This window comes from Macrotis lagotis, chromosome 7 (genome assembly GCF_037893015.1).
Source record: "Macrotis lagotis isolate mMagLag1 chromosome 7, bilby.v1.9.chrom.fasta, whole genome shotgun sequence".
NCBI classification, from domain to species: domain Eukaryota; kingdom Metazoa; phylum Chordata; class Mammalia; order Peramelemorphia; family Peramelidae; genus Macrotis; species Macrotis lagotis.
This window is the reverse complement of record NC_133664.1, coordinates 97,690,820-97,712,453: the sequence shown is the minus strand read 5'-3', so window position 1 is coordinate 97,712,453 and position 21,634 is coordinate 97,690,820. Positions and strand designations below refer to the sequence as shown.

Here is a 21,634-nt window from a genome sequence, read left to right as displayed (position 1 = left end):
AAGTATACTGCATTAAAAAAATAAATGAATGAAAACTACCTGGGGTTGCTTTACTTAAACACTTTATGTATGAGGATTATCCCACCACCATAATTTGAGTGAACCTATAAACAGAGAGGTCTGCCTAAATAAAGCAACAAAATGTTGTTTTATTCAGTACCCTTAGGGAATATAAAACCTAGAACATTAGTCCAATTAGATGTATAGCATTTAAAATTTATCCCAGGATAGCTGATTTTAAAAACATCATCTTACTTGAAATGGTTGCACAATGTCATTTGTTCTAGAAAACCATTTGCTCCCTGAAAGGAAGGTAAATGACAAAAGGAAAGTGCAGTTTCACAGATCAAAAAAGCATCCCATTGTGTCACAGGATCTGAGAGCACTGACCTCGAAGGGAGTCTGGAAACCTGAACTTAGTTCCCTATCTTGCTGCAATTCTGCAGCCTTAGCCAAAGCGCTCTCTCTGCCTCGTTTTTCCCATAAGCAAAATGTTCATTATGCCTACTTCTACCTCCTTGTGAGGAGGTGAGACAGAAGTATATGAGTCCTACAAAAGCCATCCAAAGTCATCAGAAGAAAGGTACTCTATAAATTGAAAATGTTAATATTACATTTGTTATCATTGTTGAGTCATTTTCAGTCATATCTGACTCTTCATGATTCCATTTAAGGCTATCTTTGCAAAGATACTAGAGTGAGTTGTCATTTCCTTCTCCAGCACATTCTATAGTGAGGAAACCAAAGCAAACAGGGTTAAATAAGTTGCCCAGAGTCACATAGCTAGTGGAAGTCAGAAGTTGAGTCTTCCTGACTCCAGGTCTTGTCCCTCTATCCATTGTACCATCTAGCTGTGGAATCATGGATCTTAGACCTCTCTTAAAATAGTCTCTCTTCTAAAACAGAAATCTCTTACCCAACAGCACTTACAGATTCTGCTTATCCTATTCTTGGGTTGGGACTTCATTATTTTTGATGATATTCATTCTACCTCTAATAATTAAAAATTTTACAGTGGTCCAAGAATCAGGAAGACTTGAGTTTGAATCCTACCTCAGATAATTACCAGATGTATAATCTTGGGCAAGTCATTTATCTTTTGTCTACCTCAGTTTCTTCTTCTGTAAAATTACCCTGCCTCCCCAAGGTTGTTTTGAAGATATAAATGAGATCATATCTGTAAAGTATTCTGTAAACCTCAAAGCACTATATAAATGCAATTATTAGTTGTAGTCCTGGACTCTTAACCCAGAAATGAGTAGTATGCCTCTTTCACACAATATCCCTTCAAATGGTTGAGGGAAATGATTCTGACCTAGGAGTGTACTGACTCTGGGGGGGGGGGGGGGAGTGTAAGGAAAAAACATTTCAAGTTTAATCTACATTATTATTTTCTCCATTACTTTGAAAATCAGCAAAACTCAATCAAGCTATGATTTGCTACATTTTTTTTCTGAGCATTATAGATACTACCATTGAAAATTTGTCAATCAACTCTTACAAGCCAATTGGAGCTGATTCCAAAGTTCCTGGATCCTTCTTTCCCAAGTCAAATTTCCCTGGTTATCTCAAGTTATTTAGTGACATGATCATGGCCTTAGAATCAGGAAGACCTGAATTCAAAACAGACCTGAGACTTTTAGCTGTGAAACCCTGGGCAAGTCACTTAACATTTGTCTCCCAGTTTCCTTTCTGTAAAATAGGGTTCATAATAACATCTTGTCCCAGGATTTTTGTGAGGGATAAAATGAGATAATATATGTAAGATTTTCTGTAAACTTTCATATGCTGTGTGAATGCTAGCTGTTTTCATTTTTTAATTATCAATGTCCCTCATAAAAGACAATGTTCATAATTGGACACAGTATTCCAGATGAGTTACATACTATCCTTCATTAATAGAAAGCTTATATTTACAAGTAATATATTTTGTTTTAGTATCTATATTATACCAATGACTTTTAATAATAACCATTACTTTAAAGTTCACAATGTGCCTTGCATGTGTTAATTCTTTTGATATGAAATTTCTAGTCATCTTAAAACCCTAAGTCTTTATCCCTTGAATTAACATTAACTTTGGATTTCACTAACTTGTATATTACTTTTGGACTTTGACTAACTCATTTAATCTTTGTAGACTACAGTTAATAATCTATTTATTTTTTAATTTTGGTTTATTTTTTGATGATGCAATGGGTTAAGAGACTTGCCTACAGTCACACAACTAGTAAATATCAAGTGTCTGAGGTCCAGTCCTTTTAACCCTGGAGTCAGTGCCCTTTCCACAACACTACTTCATTAATATATATTTTTACTGTTAAATTTATATTTTTGACTAATAAATTCCTTTTTGATTTGGATTGTCAAGTCCAATGAATCATAAATTTGTTTTCCAGCACATGAGTTCTTGTACTCAACTTTGTATGCTCCACAGATTTAACAAACAAGCTTTGTCATTTAAAAAAATATTTTCTGGTTTTGTGCATTATATACATAGTTGTGTAGTGGATGGAGGGTAAACCTGGAATTCAGATTTAGTTTCAAGTACTGCCTCTAACCTTTATCAGTTGTGTGATCCCAGGCCAGTCACTTAACCCTGGTCTGCCTTAGTTTCCTCAATTATAAAATTGGGGGTATTAATAGCACCAGTCTCTCAAGATTGTTGTGAAGATCAAATGAGGCCACATTTGTAAAAAAGACTTAGCATAGCACCTATCTTGTTGTAGGTGCCTGATAAATGTTTGTTCTTTTCTTTTTCTCTCCTCTCCCCTCACTAACTAGGTGACCAGAGGTAAGCCATTTAATCTATCAATGCTCCAAATAACTCTTTACCTCTTCCATGAGAGATTTCAGTTTCAAACCACCAATTTGATAAAACCCAGAACATAGAATAAGTTCATTAATTAAAATAAAGAAAATAGAACTCATGCCCAAACCCATAGAAAGTTAAAAAAAAGCAACCCTTTCATCTCCAGTATTGTACCCCACCATCACAACTAGAACCTGTGCAGGTGTTTTGGTTTATAATGCTATGATTTCCTGAGGCCAAGACTCCAATATAACCACCACCCCAGCAGGAAAAGATTTTGGAATCACTAGAAGACCAGCTAGTTCCTCAAGGACCCACACAGTCCACTTGAATCACAGTAACTGAAGGACACAATTTGTTCTTTGATTCAGTTCCCAAGTCTCCCCTGGTTCTTTAGCTCAGGTTTGTCTATTATACCTGCTTTTTTATAAATGCTTACCTAGGTTGTTTAAGCTCCAGTTTGGATTAGAAAATACTCAGGAACTCCTTGTTGCCAAGTACTTGTTGTTTTACTAATTCTAAGCTGCCTCTCCTTACTTCCTCAGGGAAGTATTAAAGTCATTTTTCATTATCTCAACTCTGGTTACAATTCAGTTTGAGTAAAGAAAATTAAATTCTATTAAACTCTCCCAAACCTTAGAGAAAGAGAGCAGCTCCCAAAGTGGTCCAAACCTCCCAGTTAATCTTTTTGAGAAGAAAAAACTCACCCCTTTCCATGTGCCTTTCTAAAGATAATCACCTGGGGTGACTAGGTGGCGCAGTGGATAGAGCACTGGCCCTGGAGTCAGGAGGACCTGAATTCAAATCAGAGCTCAGACACTTAATTACCTGGCTGTGTGGCCTTGGGCAAGCCACTTAACCCCATTGCCTTGCAAAAACCTAAAAAATAATAAATAAATAAATATAATCACCTGCCCTTACCCTCATAAAATATATAAAAGTCTTTTATATTTAACAACTCAAGAATTAGAAATGGGGGAAGAGGCAGGGAAGAGAGGTGTCAGAGAAATCTGGTAAATCTGGGCCATTAGCTTTAACCATCACTTAGTGGTAAAAGTACTCATTCTCATTATAAATATTATAAATATTTAATTATATCTCTAATTTTATTAATATGGGTACTTCTTACACTAGTGTAAATCATAAGACTCTCATGTATTCTTATTACATGTCATGTTACACTCAAAAGCTCAGTTCTGTCCTATATTCTACAGCAGCTAGGTGGCACATTGAGAAAGCTTTTGGAGATAATATCTATAGATTTAGTACTTGATTGGTATATCAGAAAGGAAAGAGAGAAGAAAGGATACAATCTGAATGACTGCAAGTTTAGTAATGCTCTAAAATAAATTAGTTTGAAGACAAACATGAATTCAGGGGAAAATATACTGTGTTCTCATCATGGAAAGGCTAAGTTTTAGATTCTTACTACTACCATGGTGAATCTCTATAGCAGACAGTAACATCAAACAAGAGTTCACAAACTGAGATTCATCTAATTATCTTAAGGGACCTGGTAACATCAAGAAGTGAATCAATGCAGAGAGATGAGAAAAGGACCAAGGACAAAGCCTTGGCAAGAACTCTGGCTATGGAGTCAAAGGATCTGATCTAATGAATTTAAAGTCCTCCAATGAGGAACAATCCCGGGCAACCGAAAACATAATCTCAAAAGAAATAGAGAAGTTTGAAGGAAGGAAAAGTTCGAGGAACATTTTATACATTAGGGTTTTTTCCCTCTTACTTGAATTTCTTTGGTGTAGAGACCTAGAAAATGGTATTGCGGCTAGGTGGCGTAGTGGATAAAGCACCAGCCTTGGAGTCAGGAGTACCTGGGTTCAAATCCGGTCTCAGACACTTAATAATTACCTAGCTGTGTGGCCTTGGGCAAGCCACTTAACCCCGTTTGCCTTGTAAAAATCTAAAAAAAAAAAGTAATATACTTTGTAGTGACTTAGGAGTTGCACATTCAAATTGCTTTCTAGAACATGTTGCCTTGAATTCTTTAGAGAATAGAGTTTAATAGATAAATGTTTATTACTTAAATTATCATCAAGTGGAGCAATTTTATATAAACCACTCACTGAGTAATTACTAAATCTGATGGGTTTTCAAGTAATGTTAAGTAATATGTATACAGAAACAGAAGCAATAAATGTATTAGAAAACCAGAAAGTATATCTGACACAAGGAGAGTAACAGTATATTAGATCTAGAAGGTCCTAAGAGATTTGTTAGACAACTTGGTGGCATATTGGAGAGACTGCTGGATTTGAGGTTGAGAGGACCTGGATTCAGGTCCTACATCAAAAACTTACAGCTTTTGTTATTCTGAGCAACTCATTTAAGTTCTGTGGGCCTCACTTTCTTTATATATAAAATGAAGGGGTTGGTCTACAAGACCATTAAGGTCCCTTCCAGCTCTAAATTTATAATTCAGATAGCCTTGTTTTCTACCTTAGATCTGAGACCTTAAGAGTTTTTAGTAATTGTTCAAAGTTACACAACTAGTAAATGGCAGAATTGGTGTTCAAACTCAGGTCTTTTGATTTCAAGACTAGTGTTCCCATGTAGAGTCTATATTAGATTACTTTCTCTCAGAGAGAGGGGGGAAAGGAAGGGAAGGGAGGAAGGGAGAAAAATGTAAAACTCAAAACGTTGCCAAAAAAACACTGGCATAAACTACCATTGCATGTTGTTAGCAAAACAAATAAATGATAACATTGTTAAAAAAAAAAAAAAAAAAAACTTGTGTTCCTTCTGCAAAATTCTAGTAATTGCTTCTAAAATTATTTTTAATTCAATTTTTAAAAGTTGGAATAATAAATTCCAAAAGACTTAAGACCAGAAGAAAAAGAAAAGACAAGTCATATATCAACTGACAGCTGGTAGGGGCCCTGGTTCTCAACTGTGATCTAGGCAATGTCAAAAGAATGTGAGGGATTGGGTGGAACCTGTAGAAAAGATATAAAGAATCAAGCAAGATTGTTGGCATTCTGCATCGGTGAAATGAAAAAACCTCACCAATAAGATCACTAACTCTGGAGTCTTCAAGTATATTAATCATAAAAATCATAGAGTGCAAGATCTTAAAGGGCTCTCATAAGTTATTCAATTCAACTCTATCATTTTATAAACAAAGAAAATGAACTCCAGGTGGGTCAAGTGACTTGATATGATTCTTCCCCCCTACCCCTGACCGAATAAAAACCTAGGAAAAAGAATTTGTTTGGTTTTTCTGTCTTTATTTTTCCAGTGTCTACTTAACACAGGGCCATAACTGATATGTTTAATAAATGCCTCTTGATTAATTAATCCGTTTTCCAAATTCATACACCTATTTGGTGACATAGCCAAGGTTAGAATGTAAGTCTCTTGGGACACAAGTCCCAAAGTCTTTAACTCTCCTTGAAAACTAGATTCCTAAAAGTCACAGTGTACACAACACAATATTCTTATGTTTAGGTCACATATGCACTAAACCTCTCAAAAATTGAGACTCCTATTAAGTTTACCATATCAAATCAAAGTGCGCTTTTAGGCTACAAAATAGATAGTTTTCTTTTAAGTAGCTGAATGTGTAAAAGAGTTGATAGTACTGAGACCATTTTGTTGCTTTGCTTGATTTTTAAAGCTTATTTTAAAATGTTATGTTATATTTTTTCCAGCAGGTGGTGTGTTAGACTAGAGAAAGCATTCAGTATTTTTTTATACCATTCTGTGTGAATGGTTTTTTACACCCAGAAACACTTGGTGGGCTGACTTCCACTTGCATTGATATGACTGAACTTCAACTGTATTAGTGCTTAAGAGGGAGTTATATTTAACTGATTACATTATCATCATAATGATGGCATAATAGTAATAGGAGTACTTAGCACTTATAATACTTCTCATTTTCAAAGTGCTTATCAAGCCATAATTAAACCTCCTGATGTCTCAAAGAGAAGTTGTACATTGAAGGCAGCATTTTCTCTTCAATCTTTTTATTTTTCCAGGCTCAAAACATATGGGGGTGGTAGTGGGGGTGGGGAAAATGTAGGAAAAATTGAAATGTCTCCTGAAATTTCCTTCAGATGGAACATTGAAAGTACAACTTAATCAAATTCAACTTGAGATATCTAAACCAGATAACAAAGTCCCACCCCTATTTTGCATTTTGCCATCCCAGAATTTCATTATTTCAAAAATTCTAAGAGCTTTTTATATTCTAAGATGATATTACTGTAGAAGAGTTGAGAAACATCCTTCTCTATCTAAGAATTCTTAATATGAATATTACTCTCAACAGCAACAGTTGGGGTTTTTTTAGCTAGCAAGCTATTTTCCTCCCTCCAGATTTTCTGTCAGTTATATTATCTTTCTCTTACTTCTCTGCATTATTTAGATTTATTCAACAAGTTGAAAGATTCTTTTCCCCCTTTGAAAACATTTAATGTAAAAATAACTGGGATTGGAATTAGAGCATGATTCCATTGTTCTAGAAAACTCCCAGATGAGAAAGCTCCCTTTGCCTATCCAGGTCAGCATTTTGTTATTGTGTTTCAGTCATTTCAGTCATGTCCAATTCCTCATGACCCCATTTGGAGTTTTCTTGACAGAGATCCTGGAGTGGCATATCATTCCCTTCTCCAGCTCATTTTTATAGGAGAGGAAACTAAGGCAGACAGGCTGAAATGACTTGACCAGGGTCCCAGGGCTAGGAAGCTCTTTTTCAACTCTAGAAGCTGAGTTTTTCTGAATCCAGGACCAGCATTCTACTCACTATTTGGCCAAGAAGATTTGCAAGTGTATATAATAAAGAACATTCATTACAGGTCCAGAAATAACATTATTGGGGTTTTTTTTAAAAAGAAAATGCCTTTATTTTAAGAAATGCTTAATTCATAAGGAAAATGTGATGAGCTGGAAAAAACTGTAATCCATTTATAATAAAAATGTTATCACAGAGATCATCTCAAAGTTCCTCTCCAACTTTTAATCCTTTCATTATAAAAACATCCCTCTTTTACCCAGAACTCCTCCAGCACCCTGAAAGGGAACTAGAATTTGAAATTCTCGCCTCACCTTAGCCAGTGGACATCTTCAGACTTTCTCTCCCACTAAATCTTTACACTAAACACAAAAACTGGATATCAGCTTAGGTGTGGTATGCTTGTTTTATTTAGCAAACTGAGATTATACAGACAATAAAACATATCCATATATCCATATATATGTATATATGTATGTATATATGTACAATGACAATATAATAACTGTACATCACCAGTAAGACAGAAATGAATTTTAAGCTAATTAAAGGTTATTCACTCCCTAAGATGGTCCTGGGACACAGAGAATCATGATGTTTAATTTTAGCAATACTATATTACACAACCTATTAATAGTTGGTGAAAGGGCCATCAATTAAATATGTGAACTTCAAAGAACTTACCTTGAAATTATTTCATAGCCTATGTCAGTATTACAAGAAATCATTTTGAACAAAGTATAAGCCTCATCACTCACTATTTTGGGAAGTACCTGGTAAAACAAGTAAATAAATTATAAGATAATTTGTTATTTTCACATTCCCTTACATTTCTCCCTTTGTCAGGTTAGATTTGTCATAGATGTGTATGATGAAGTATATAATGTAAAGTTATTATTTCTAAAAATTATAGTAACACATTTCTGTAGATTTTCAAATTCGTGGGACTGATGCCAAATTCTTAAGTAGAAAAGAAACATAATTTGTCTTTCTGTCTCCTCCAGTTCCTATCAAATGCACCAGAGATAATAGATGAAAAAAACAAAATAAAAGTTGTTTGTTAGCTTGGAAAGAGTGTTGGGGATGAACTGAAATACTATAGAAAAAATTTCTAAGGAAGACAAAAAGGGTCTGAACTAAAATGATGCTGACATTGGGAAAAAAGAAAAAAAGATATATTTCAGGAAGATGTTGGAAGAATAGCATAACCATGCCTTACTACATATTACTTGTCTACACAAATACTGTGGACTCAGTCAAATTGGTCTTTTTCCTTTTCTTTACAGAAAACATTCCATTTTCTATGTCTATCTTTTGTACTGACTACAATTTTTACTTACCTCCCTATCTTGTAATTTCTAGTTTCCTCTAAGACTCATCCTAAGTGTTTCTTTCTGAGGCCTTTCCAAGTTCCTTGAGCAACTAGCATCACTATCCTTCCCATGCCCTTATCTCTCCAAATTTTCTTGATATCTCTTTCATCTATGCTTTGGGAGAAGATGATGAACTTTATTTTGAATAACTGAGTTTCAGCACAGGATTTCATACACAGTAGAAGTTAATAAATATTTAATTGAATCAAATTTGTCAATTCCAAAGGTTTCTCCTATATCTTGAGGGTCTCCAAGCAGGATCAGCTATCCATAAAATCCACTATGAATTCAGGTCCTCCCTTTTGAAACTCTCACAATCATAACCTCCAATCTCTATCACCTAAAATGAAAGGTCAAATACCTAAGCAAAGGGCATGATGTGGTATCACCAAGGACTCTTCCTTTACTGCATTTTCTCTTCTTATGGAATGGTGATGGCAGGAAAAAGACAGCCAATGAGAAAAATTAGCTTCTGGTTGGCTAGTGCCTTTTGAACATATCCCTGTTTCCACCTTTGTAACCATAAGAGACTCCTTCTCATGATATGCTTAGCAGACCAGAACCAATTCCAATAATGTCTTTGCATGCTCAATATTGCTCCAAGGTACTTCCATTACATATCACCATGGCTTTCCCAGAATCAGATTCTCCATCCTCTTCAGCATGGGGAAGTGTGTCAATAGAGCATATTGATGCCACTTCCTAAGGAATGGGTTTATTGGTCATTCCCCATTATATAATAGTGAAAAACTTCTCACTAATTATAAATTGATAATGCAAAGGCTTGTCAAGAATGGAATTATAGCAAAATGTATGAAGAGAGTATATATTGTCACTGGAACTAATGGCTCCAGAGGAGATAGTGAGACAGGTGACTGCACAATCCTCCCTCACCTCAATCTGATTCACTTGTATGTCATGGCACCACCTTCCTGATTTACAGTCCTCCTAAAAATGAAGGAAAAACAACCACAACAACAAACTGAATTTTTCAGAGTAGCAAAATACAGATTGTGAAGGTTGTCAAGTCTATGCCTTAGGAAGACCGTTGAAGGAACTGGAGTGTTTAGCTAAAGAAGTCTTGATTGAAGAGGAAGAGGTGATGTGATAGATGTCTTCAAGTCTTTTAATGTCACAGTGAAAGAGTTAATTGATTTCTTGCCCCCAAAGAGAACTAGGAATTTCCTCCTTGAATGTTATGAAGAGATAGCTTTAGACTAGACATAAAGAAAAGCATTCCTAAAAACTAGAACTATCCTAAAGTGAAACAATAAAATAGTCATTGCTCTTAAATGGGGATTTAGGGACATACTGATATTTCTTCAACTGGAGGTAATCCAACAAAGAACAGATGATCACTTGTCAGGGATGTTATGGAGGGATTTCTGTTCAGTTACAGATTGGATTAGATGACTTCTGAGCTCCCTCCCCACCCAGCAATTCGGCAATTCTGTGATATGAGATGATTAGTTGTACTGAAGCATTCACCCATGGCCCCTTGATGGCAGTAAAGTGCAAATATTGAGAGGAATATATTTCTGCAAAATAATTATGCATCAATCCCCAATGATTCAGATGTCTGTATGAAACAAGAGGAAAGAGCTTAAATTCATTTCTGTTCTATTTATTTAAATTTCATTTTATTTTGTTGAAGTGAATAAAAAAGGAAGACAGGAAGAATCAATTTTGGTTCAGTTTTGGAACACCAATCAAAACTCATTATAACAAATTCCAAGACTTTCATAAAACCTTTTATTACAGTAGAATTTTGCTTCAAATATTGCCTGAAATAAATGAGCCATCTGATGGAGCTTTTTGGTCCTTTGGTCTGATAGATTTTTTTTTTTGCAATGTTGGTTGCCATTTTTGCCTTTTCGTTTTATTGTTTGATTTTTCTAACCAATACACATACACATTGTCCCTTCTGTGGAAAGAAATCATACCAACATCTGCTTCTGCTTGCAGCTGGGATTCACTTCAACTCAGTTCAACAAACATGGCTATTATGAAAACAAAGACAATAAAAAGTCAGTGCCCTACCCTCCAGGAGTTTGAAATTTAAAAAGGAAAGAAGGCTTATAAACAATTAAATATAATACAAGTTAGAGGGGAAATTACATAGCATGGATCAAACAAAAAATAGAGAGGTATGCAAAATTAGGGAGGGAGAAATGCCCTTTTTTCAGAAAATTGGGGAAGATTCCAAGGAGAATGTGACCTCTGAGCTGAACCTTAAGGGAAAGGATAATTTCTATAAGTGATGATGTAGAAAGAATGCATTCTACAGACTGATCAACAAAGTCAATGTTCTTAAGTAGGAGAGGCCAGAACAAGCTCAACAAATGTCAAAATAATTCAATAATTTCAAAATAATTCAATAATTTCAACCAAAATAATTCAGTTTGCTAGACTGTTAAGTCAGATAAGGGGACCTAGTATAAATTAAAACCAGAAAAACAGAGTCAGATGGTGGGGAGCTCTGAATGTTATATATTTTAACCTAGAGGTAACATGTATGATGTTGTCAGAAGAGTCTCTGCTTGTCCTTTGCCACCTTTACCAATACAAACAATGGTTGCATCTAAGTTGTATCCTAAGTTTTTGGAGGAGGAAAATTAATCAAATAGCAGAAGGCAAGAAGACGCTTCTAAAATCTGCTCACCAAGGGGAACTAGTTAAGTTAGATAAAAGTTCAGTTAATTAAATTTTGCTTTAGACAGCCTCATAGATAACGGCTTTGAACCACTTTTCTTTATGTCGTGACTTTCATAGGAAGCTTCCATTTGCCCATCAGCACCCATTTCCTTTAATAAATGAGAAAGATTGCTATAAATGAAGTCCAACTCAAATACTTACAGAGTCTTCACTGAGTGAATTAAATGGGCAGGTTTCCATGAATGTTTGCCATAAGAAGTTCAAAAAAGAATGATAGGGAATTGAAAAAATCTCACTTCCAGGGAGTATAGAGCAAGAGGGGAATTTTGCAGTGACCTGAAGAGAGTTCTTAAAACATAATGATAATATCTCACATATGTTTTTCACAAAGCATCTTTTATATTATCTCATTTGACCCTTATAAGCAACCATAAGAAGTAGATATTATAGGTATTATTTTTATTGTCTCCATTCTTCAGATATGAAAACTGAATTCCAGAGAGTTTAAACAATTTTCCCAAGATTTACTAACTAGTAAGTTTAGAGAAATAATTTGAACCTGGGTCTCTTTTAAATTCAGGTTCAGGTCCCTTCTACCATACCATGCTGCCTAGTGAGTATGTGCCAATGACAGGTAATAGCTATATAATAGCAATATGGTATAACAGAGAGAATCCCAGACTTAAAGTCAAGAAGAAATGGGTTTAATACTCAGACACTGGTTGTGTGACCCTAAAGTAATTCTTTTTTAGGTTTTTGCAAGGCAATGGGTTTAAGTGGCTTGCCCAAGGCCACACAGCTAGGTAATTATTAAGTGTCTGACACTGGATTTGAACCCAGGTACTCCTGACTCCAAGGCTGGTGCTTTATCCACTGTACCACCTAGCCACCCCCTAAAGTAATTTTGAACACATTTTTAGAAATTATAAATTTCTGCTCAACAAAGTGAAAGCAACGTTGTAAGGCCTCAGTTTCTTCCTCTTTAAAATGAGGAAATTAGACTTGATGGCTTCTGAAGTCCCTTCCAGCTCCAAGTCTATGATCCCTTATTCCTATATCTATGTAAAATCTCTCTCCTAGTGAAGAAAGTGAAAAAGTTAACAGAACATGTCTCCTCTCTTATGGTCAACATCAATAATGAGGTTCTTTGAAAGAACAGAAGTGATTAAAAGTTTTTGAAAAGAACAATGATTTGAAGAAGCAGATGGAAATCTTATCAAAAGATTAAAGATTGGAATAATGTGACATAGAGAAGAAAGAAAACCAGTGAGTACTTGTAATTAAGTTATAGATTCATTCTAGTCATATAGGTGAGTCCCAAAGAGAAATGAATTTTTTTTTTAGAAAAGAAAACAACTTTTGTTCTGTAAGCAATGATGCTGTGAATCCATAAGTGCTATCAAGAGAATGGTTTTATCCAATGAGGAGCAGGGGAAGAAGATATAATTAGTAGTGGTTGAGAACATCTGCTAGAAATATTCCCTTTATAAACACCAATAGAGCAAAAAATAGAAAGTCCTACTGTTTACTTAGGAAATATAGCCAGTATAGGATAATGAACCTCCTAATAATTACTGCCCTTTTCTGGTGATTCACATGAATAAAAATGTGGCAGCAATAATGCAGAAGACATTTCCAGGGATTATATATAACCACCAATAGAGCAAAAAATAGCATGGCCTGCTGTTTACTTAGGGAACATATCTAGTATACAATAGAGAGCTTGCTAATCATTACTGCCCTTTTCTAGTGATTCACATGAATAAAAATGTAGCAACAGTAACCCAAAAGGCATTTCCAGGGATTATGAAATCCAGGAAAAGTATAAGAATCAGTTATAGGTCTATCGGTATTGCTAATTGGAAATTGGAACTTCAGAAAAGAGACATAGATTTGGAAAAAAAAAATATGTGACTGAAACTTGTATTTTTATTTGTAGATGAAAGCTTAAACCATAGGAATGACAAATCCTTCATCACAGATGGATTATACCAAACAGTAGCTAGTGCCTTGGAGATCTAAACAAAAGAACTTTAAATGAAAAAGGAAGGGGGAGAGGAAAACTTAATATCTATTTGCCACGCTGCATATCACAAGAAGAAAGTAGTGGAATTAAATTATATCATCTTTGAGATAAAATCCAAGAAAAGAAAGACAATAATAGTCTACAGCAAAATACAATTGCAAAGCATTTTTGTGTTCTTTTATTTTATATTTTCCAATTACATGCAAAAGGAGCAGCTAGCTGGCGCAGTGGATAGAACACCAACCTGGAGTCAGGAGGACCTGAGTTCAAATCCATTTGAACTCACTTTGTGCAATACTGCAGGAATGTGACAGGTCACTGCTTTGCATTTCTGCCATAGTCCCTCTTTATAAAATGCAATATATCTAGAAAATTGAACGGTAGTAGTAACTATGGCTCACCTTTAAACAATCAATGCTCATTCAGAGATGGGTGTCAGTATGCCCAGTATTTGAGGAATCTTTGGTCTATAACAACTTTGGGATAATTGGAGGTTTGGGGAGAAAGCACCATTCAGCAGCATCAGCCTTTTAAATAATAAAGTACAAGCTTTTAAGGAATATTTAGTAGTATTTTCTAATAAGCATTTCAAAATAATCAAAACACTCTTTTAAGAAACATATTAGTTCAGTTTATTAGATATTTACATCAAGTACTATGGACTCCCTCTGACAGTCTGGTATAAAACCTATAGATCTCTTTTCAGAGGGATTTTTTAAATGCACAAAATCAAATTTATAGAATCAAAGAAAATTAATTATATTGGAAAAAGTTTTTTTTTTCACTTACAGAATTCCTGCCCTAGATATTATCAGAAACAAAGATGAATAGGGTATGACCCCCTCCCCTTGGGAAGATTATGCCTTGTCTAGTTGGGGAGCTACATCTTTACACATTTGTAAAAAAGAACTTCTCAGTATACTCTAAAGTCCAATATGGCTTCATTGTTCTTTTTCCTTCTGGGACATAGCACCTGGGACGGTAGACAGACTATGACACAAAATAAGAAGCCTTGAATTGTGATTAAAGAGTTGACTCTTTAAATCTGCCTCTAGTTGCTAAATATTTAGGTATATAACTGCTGAAGTTTTCTGACTTTGTCTAAGGCTGAGATTCTTTAGAAAATGTCTGGAGAGGAGTACCTAGGTGGTCCAGTGGATAGAGCACCCACTCTGGAGTCGGTAGGACCTGAGTACAAATCTGGCCTCAAACAATTAATGATTATCTACCTGTGTGGCCTTGGGCAAGCCACTTAATCCCTTTGCCTTGCAAAAAAGAAAAAGAAATTGCCTGGAATTATTCTTCAACAAACAGATATAGTATTTATACCTCCAGTTAGTTTATTCTCATCCATCCTGGGAGATTAGGTGATTTGCATCCATGTATGTATGTATGTAGTCACTTGCATCCATATTGTATGTCTTAAAGCTTGAAGATTTGTCTCAGAAATACTGCATCATATATTTATGTCAGACCCAGATTTATTGGCACAGGCATGCCTGCTAGTCAAGAACTAGTCCATGAATTCTTGTCTGGATGGCATATTCTTGGTCCTCTGCATCCTGTTCTCTGTTACCAATTAGTGCCTGAATCATAGTCCCTTTATCCTGTTGCTTGACAGTAGCAAGATTTGATTTATGCATATACAAATCCAGATGCCCAGAACAAAGCAGGGAAGGAGCCCTCCAGATTTCATTGGACTATAGATCATTGATGACCTAATATGGGGCAGGAATGGGAAATATACAAGCTGAAATGAAGGGCTCCTTGCAAAATGGATAGTCACACCATTAGCAATGATATGGAAGCTGATACGCATATCTTCCTTAATGAGACTACAATTGAGATGGGGGATAAATGAAAATTGAATCAGTTACCTCCAGCCTTTATGTAAGGTAGAATACATGAGTAGACAAGTCTCCTTCAAACAGAGTCAGGAATTCTAGGAATATATATTATATATGGCTATAAAATTGTGATGGAACACTATTGTTCTATAAGAAATCATGAGGGATGGAACTTCAGAAAAGCCTGGAAAGACTAACATGAACTGATGCTAAGTGAAATGAGCAGAACCAGAAGAACACTATACACACTAACAACAATGGGTGATGATAAACTTTGTTTTATGTCTTTTTCATTTCAACAGTACAATAATCAGAGACATTTCTAAAAGAATTGTGATGGAAAATACCATCCATATCCAGAGAGGGACCTGGAGAGTTTAAATGCAAACCAAAGCTTATTATATTCAAGTTTTAGAAGTTGTCGTATATTACGTCAATTTTTCCTCTCTAATTTTTTTCCTTCCATTGGATTTGATTCTTCTTTTACAACATGATTATTATGGACCAATGTTTAGCATAATTACACATGTAGAGCTTATATTAGATCACTTTGTATCAGGAGATGGGATAGGGAAGGATGACATAGAGAGAAATGTAAAACTCAGAACCTTGTGAAAGAAATTATTGGTGAAAACTACTGGAAAAACAAATAAAAATTATTTAAATTGAAAAACTTAAAACCTATCACATAGTAGGTACTACATAAAATTTATTCTTTCCCTTTTTCTTTTGGAAATATTTTCTACCTTTTTTATTTATGCTCCTTATATTTGTGCTGTGTATATTAATAAGGTACTATGATGATTGTTTCATTCATTAAACTTGAATTCTCATTGAATTTACCTGGACCAGAGTAGGTATTTAACAAATGTTAGTTGATTCGTTGATTGATTACTGTAGTTTCTGTCTTTTCTTTCTGCTATTAATCTTTTTCAACTATCTATGTAGATATCTTTTTTTTTCCTATTTGTCTGGCCATTTTTATTTAATCAGAAATATGGAGTGACAAAGATTGGATTGTCTTGATAACTCCTGGGATCTTTGGCAACTAGGATAAAATCAAACATTCTATTTTCTATCTGTTCTGGTCTCCTCCCTTCCCCCCCTCCCCATCTCCTTCCTGGTCAAGAGAACATTTTCATAACATACTATTTGAGCATTCTGGCATTTTAGCAACTAAAAGGCAAATTCAGAATATTCATGGAATAGTAGATTAGGCAAACTCTTCAAATGTAGTCAGTCAGAAAACAGCTGCTGGTATTTTTGGCACAATGCCAAGGAGGCAATGAAGTCTCCACTTGTGACAGTGTCAACTGAAAAGTGTGGAGGAATCCAAGGAAAGCCCAGATAGACACAGCTCCCCTCCTCAATCTCCCTGTAGTCCTTGTCTATTGAGATCATTAAATTCTATATACATATATATATATATATATATATACATACATATACATATATATGTGGAACAAGAACAAGAAGAGGAAGCAGAGAAAGAGGAAGAAGGAGGAGGAGGAGGAGGAGAAATAGACATTTAGTTTGGCAAGCATTCATTTTTATTCATAAATCACCTTTTCTGTAGTTATCTCTTCCTCTTATAATCTTAGACTTTATAGAGAATGCTGTTCCAGCCCAGCCAGCCTAATACTGGATGTTCTAATGTATTTATTCCAGACCATTTCTGCTCCCTCACTCACCCAAATTACTTTATAACCAAGGCTAACATATTAAAATTGTTTTCTTCATAAAGAAGGATGATTTAATAAAAAAAGATAAGATAAGAATTTTTGGTATGGAGGAAAACCAGTGAGCACAAGGAAACAACATCCAGGACAACTATAGTGGCCAGTGGCGTTCAGCATGCAAGAAGCATTATTTAGACTTTAAATAATGGATTAAATGTGGTTCATAAGGTCCTTCTCCCTTCCTTTGAAGATAGGAATCAGTCTACATTATAAAGATTACCTTTTATAATCATAAATCCACAATTGGTGATTCTTATAGTCTCCAGGGATATAAGAACTTCAGAGTCAAGTCATACCACATGTTCCTCTTCTTCAAGATGGACACTCAAATGAATATATAATCTCAGTGATTTTGATATTTCCTCCAAGGATGCATATCATAACCATTGTCCAACTCTTTTCATGTTGTCTCATAAGGGCTACTCCCAGGATTCCAGGGGCCTGCCTCATACCCACTGAACATCAGGAGGGTACTAGTGGAGTTCTTGGGTTATCTACTTTCTAACTTATATTGGGGGGGGGTTGTAAGGCAATGGTAATTATTATCTGAGGCAGATTTGAACTCAGGTTTCCTAATTCCAAGGTCAGTGCTCTATCTGCTGCACCACCCAGCTGCCCCAATCTTACACTTTTGCCATATGATCAGCTCATTCTCTTTCCAACCACATTTATTTTTACATATTTCAGCCATGTGGCCCTCAGTTTGATACCAGCTTTTCATTCTCAGAGACGTTAGCATTTGGAGACTCAAAATCATTCTACAACTATGGAGGTTTATTAATTGATAAAAATATAGACCTTTGTTCTGAGAGAAGTTGGGATCATAAAAGGAGTGTCACAGTTTCCTGGGATCAATACAGTCTGCTTTTTTCTCCTATTAATTTCTACATAGAATTCATTATCTATTTTTATGGTCTGACTCAGATGTTTATATTCTTAGACAATTTCTGCAGGTTGTTGATCCAAATGCATATTATAACCTGGACATATTCTTGGCTTTTCAGAACTGAAAAAATTAGTAAAAGTGCATAAGGGCCTGGACTCAATTCACATTTATGTTAAATACTCTTAACTGGGTTCTCATCACAGCAAGGAAATCCTTTACATCTCCCTGGTTCACTGTAACACTCATTACAATGGCTTTTCCAAATCTGGTCATGCTTCAAGGCTACTTCACCCACCCATGATACTTCTTCCTTCCTTTCCCTATTTGTTGAAAACCTTGTTGCTGAGAACATTCACTGAGAGGACTTTATTATTCCTTCCTCCTCATCTCATTGCTCACTTGTTTTCTCCCCTTTAATTTCTTTACCAATATCTCACATGAAAAAATGTCCCTTCTTGTCAGAACAAACTCCACATGCCAACTGATCCCATTCTATCTCATCTTCTCTATCAGATTACCCACACTATCATCCTTACTTTCTTGATAATTATCAATCTCACCCATCAACCAGTTTAACTAATGCATATAAACACTCCAATTCCCCTATATCCTTAAAAACCTCTCTCTTGATCCCCAAGAGTTATTATCTTTTATTCTCCCCTTTGTGGTTAAATTTCTTGAGAAAGTTGGATACATTTGCTGTCTGTACTTCCTCTCCTCCATCTAGTCTTTCTCATCTTCTCTTTATTTCTCATTACCTTCTTATTCCTTGCACATCACACTACATCTTCTGATTCTATTCCCTGCACCTTCACATGCTGTCGTCCATACCTAGATTGCCATCATTCCTTCCCTCTGCTCCCTGGTTCCCTGATATCATTCAGGTAACAGTTCAAATCCCACCCTTGGCACAAATCCTATCCCAGCCCTCCCTTCCCCCCCCACCTCTGCAATATTAATGCCTTCTCCTTGGGATTACTTTGAATTTATACAGTAAATGTCTTATAGGTATAATTTTTTACATGTTGTCTCACCAGTTAGAATGGGAGATCTTTGAATTCAGGGACCATGCTTTTTTTTTGCATTTTTTTGTATTTCCTGAAGAGGGAAGATTTAAACAACCAGAAGAAAAATGGGAAAAGATCTGCAAAAATATTTATAATTATTTTTAGGCCAAGCTCCTGACTCCATTCTAAGCTCTCTATCCACTGTACCACTTAACTACCAGTTTCAATCAATAGTGTGATAATAAATTTGTGACTTCTTGAATAAGATCATTTGCAAAAGTCTCCTGTCTTCCACAAATGACCTCACTCATGACCCCCTAAATGTATGCATGGATTATTCTCATAAAAATTGTGTATAGATGGTTAAATAAGAATATGGAATAGTTGTTGATAATTCTTTTCCAGTCTATATTAATAAGAACTGAGATTTCTTTAATGTCTTGAATACAAGCTTAATCATCTCTGTATACTTGGTCTATATCACTTTTTTTTTCTGTCTTTTCTTTATTTCACCTTTCTCCTAGTCTTTTTTGAAAAAAAAATCAAAAAAGAACCTTCCAGAGCTGTGTTGTTAGAATCCATATAATTTCGTTCTATTTTCCTTGATGGTGAAAGTAATTATAAATATCTTTGCAGGTATTTTCCATTTTTCAACTGTTTATTTAAATCCTTCCATTTGCATCTTTAGAAGTGCTCAGGATGACTGTGCTTCTTAGTTGCAGCTCTTCCTAAGTTTTCTTTTGGGTGATTTTATCTCTTATTGCTTCTCTCTGTTTTATGAAATGATAGTGTTGATGATATTTCTTCTTTATGAGATTTAAAAAATTAGTTTATAGTCTAAACCATTTGTTTTCATTTGTCTTTCATCTTTCTTCACTTGGCAAGGTCCAAGGTTAGGGGAGATCTTTGACTTGGAAATAAAATAAAATATTAGTTCAAACAAGGAAAGAAATTTCTTACCCAAGAACTCTACTTTTAGCAATCTCAGAAGGTAGGAGTGCTGGAATTCAAGGGACATTCTAGGTTGTCACCATTTTCTGCAATCATGTGTCTCTGGGGATTTCTAGTAGCTATTCATGGTCCTTGCCTTGCCTCCTCTTCCCTCTCATCTTCATCTTAGTGGTCTTCTTGGTCTCTCTCCACCAATCAAGTCACATCTCTCTCCATACATATGGCACAGAATATGCCTTTCAGAGAACCCTTCTTTTCAGAACAACCCAATCTCCCCATTCCCCCTGGGTAGGGGTGAAGCTATATATATGTATATATATATATATATATATATATATATATATATATATATATATATATATCCTCTGGATTAAAGCTTTTTTTTTTACTTTCTTGCAAAGATCAACTGGGGTAACACATAACTCTGCAGCAGAAAAACAACACCAGCATTTTAAACAACAAAGCTATTTTCCTGGTGTCCTAGGTAACCAGCCTACAAAAAAAGAAAACAAATTGCATTAACGGTATGCGCAATAGACTAGGAGGTTAAATCATCATCATCTGAGAGTCCTTCCATGCCACTATACCTAAGATACAAGAAAAGCATATTACGAGAACCCCTCAAGTGTACTTTCATATCTCGAGTATATAGCAAATAATTATAAATGCTGGACTAACTAGCTATAATAATGGCACTATCTATAGGCCTGTATAAAATATACACTGTAACTATTGACTTTAGCATACATATCACACACAATGTACAAAGCATTGTCATGCTATAAACATAACATAGTATATAGTCAAATCAGCACAGCAAAAAACTTCAATAAGGGCACTCAGAAATACAGTAATTTTAATGAGCACAGCCAAAACTAAATACAATTGTCTGCAAGGAACACCTGTTTGGCTTTAAAGCCCATTAAAACCTGGCCTCCTCCTTTCTTTATAGTTTTTTAGTACACCTGCTTCCCTCCAGGACTCTGATCTGTGATGCTGGCCTCCTTAATTTTCCTCATACAATACACCCCATTTCTGAGCTCTACATTTTCACCAGCTTTTCCTACAGACCCCATTTCCATCTCTACCTCCAGACTCCCCTAACTTCTTTCAAGTCTCAGTTAAAATTACTTCATCTTTAACAAGTCTTTCCTGATGCCCCTTAATCTTAGTGCCTTCCCTCTGAAATTATATGAAGTATCACACCTATTTCTTATTTATGCATAATTGTTGTACTATTATCTTCCCCTTTAGATGGTGAATCCCTTGAGGATGGGTACTATTTTTCCCCCTTTCTTTGTATTTCAAATAGGAGCTTGATAATTGCTTATTGACTTTTTAATTTGTCCCCTGAATACATGTGCAACTATTCTTCAGAATCACTTAGAATCACTTAGCTCTGGCAGGCCACCCCTCTGGCGGGACACCCCTCCGACCCCGGGAAGCAGAGCCTTTCTGCTCTTTTCCAGATTACTGAGTAGGAGAACTACCTCACTGGGTCCCTCTGTGGGTTCTGTCTCTCGAAAATTTAGTTAGAGTCCTTAGTTTATAAGTTTTATAAGAGAGAGCCTAAGACACGATCCTT

At 35.4% G+C, this 21,634-nt stretch overlaps 1 protein-coding gene and 1 long non-coding RNA gene across 3 annotated transcripts in view; one reads left to right on the top strand and one right to left on the bottom strand.

The window, feature by feature from the left end:
• The window catches only part of CNTNAP2 (contactin associated protein 2), a 2,968,630-nt gene that overhangs the window by 2,799,825 nt on the left and 147,171 nt on the right, over positions 1-21,634 (top strand). The window lies entirely within an intron of this gene.
• LOC141492801 (uncharacterized) overlaps positions 10,664-21,634 on the bottom strand; it is a 153,270-nt gene continuing 142,299 nt past the window's right edge. For both annotated transcript variants that reach the window (XR_012470049.1, XR_012470050.1), the window contains 2 exons: positions 14,021-14,146; positions 10,664-10,938 (listed from right to left, as the gene is read on the bottom strand). This is a non-coding gene — a long non-coding RNA (uncharacterized LOC141492801). The remainder of the gene's footprint in view (positions 10,939-14,020; positions 14,147-21,634) is intronic.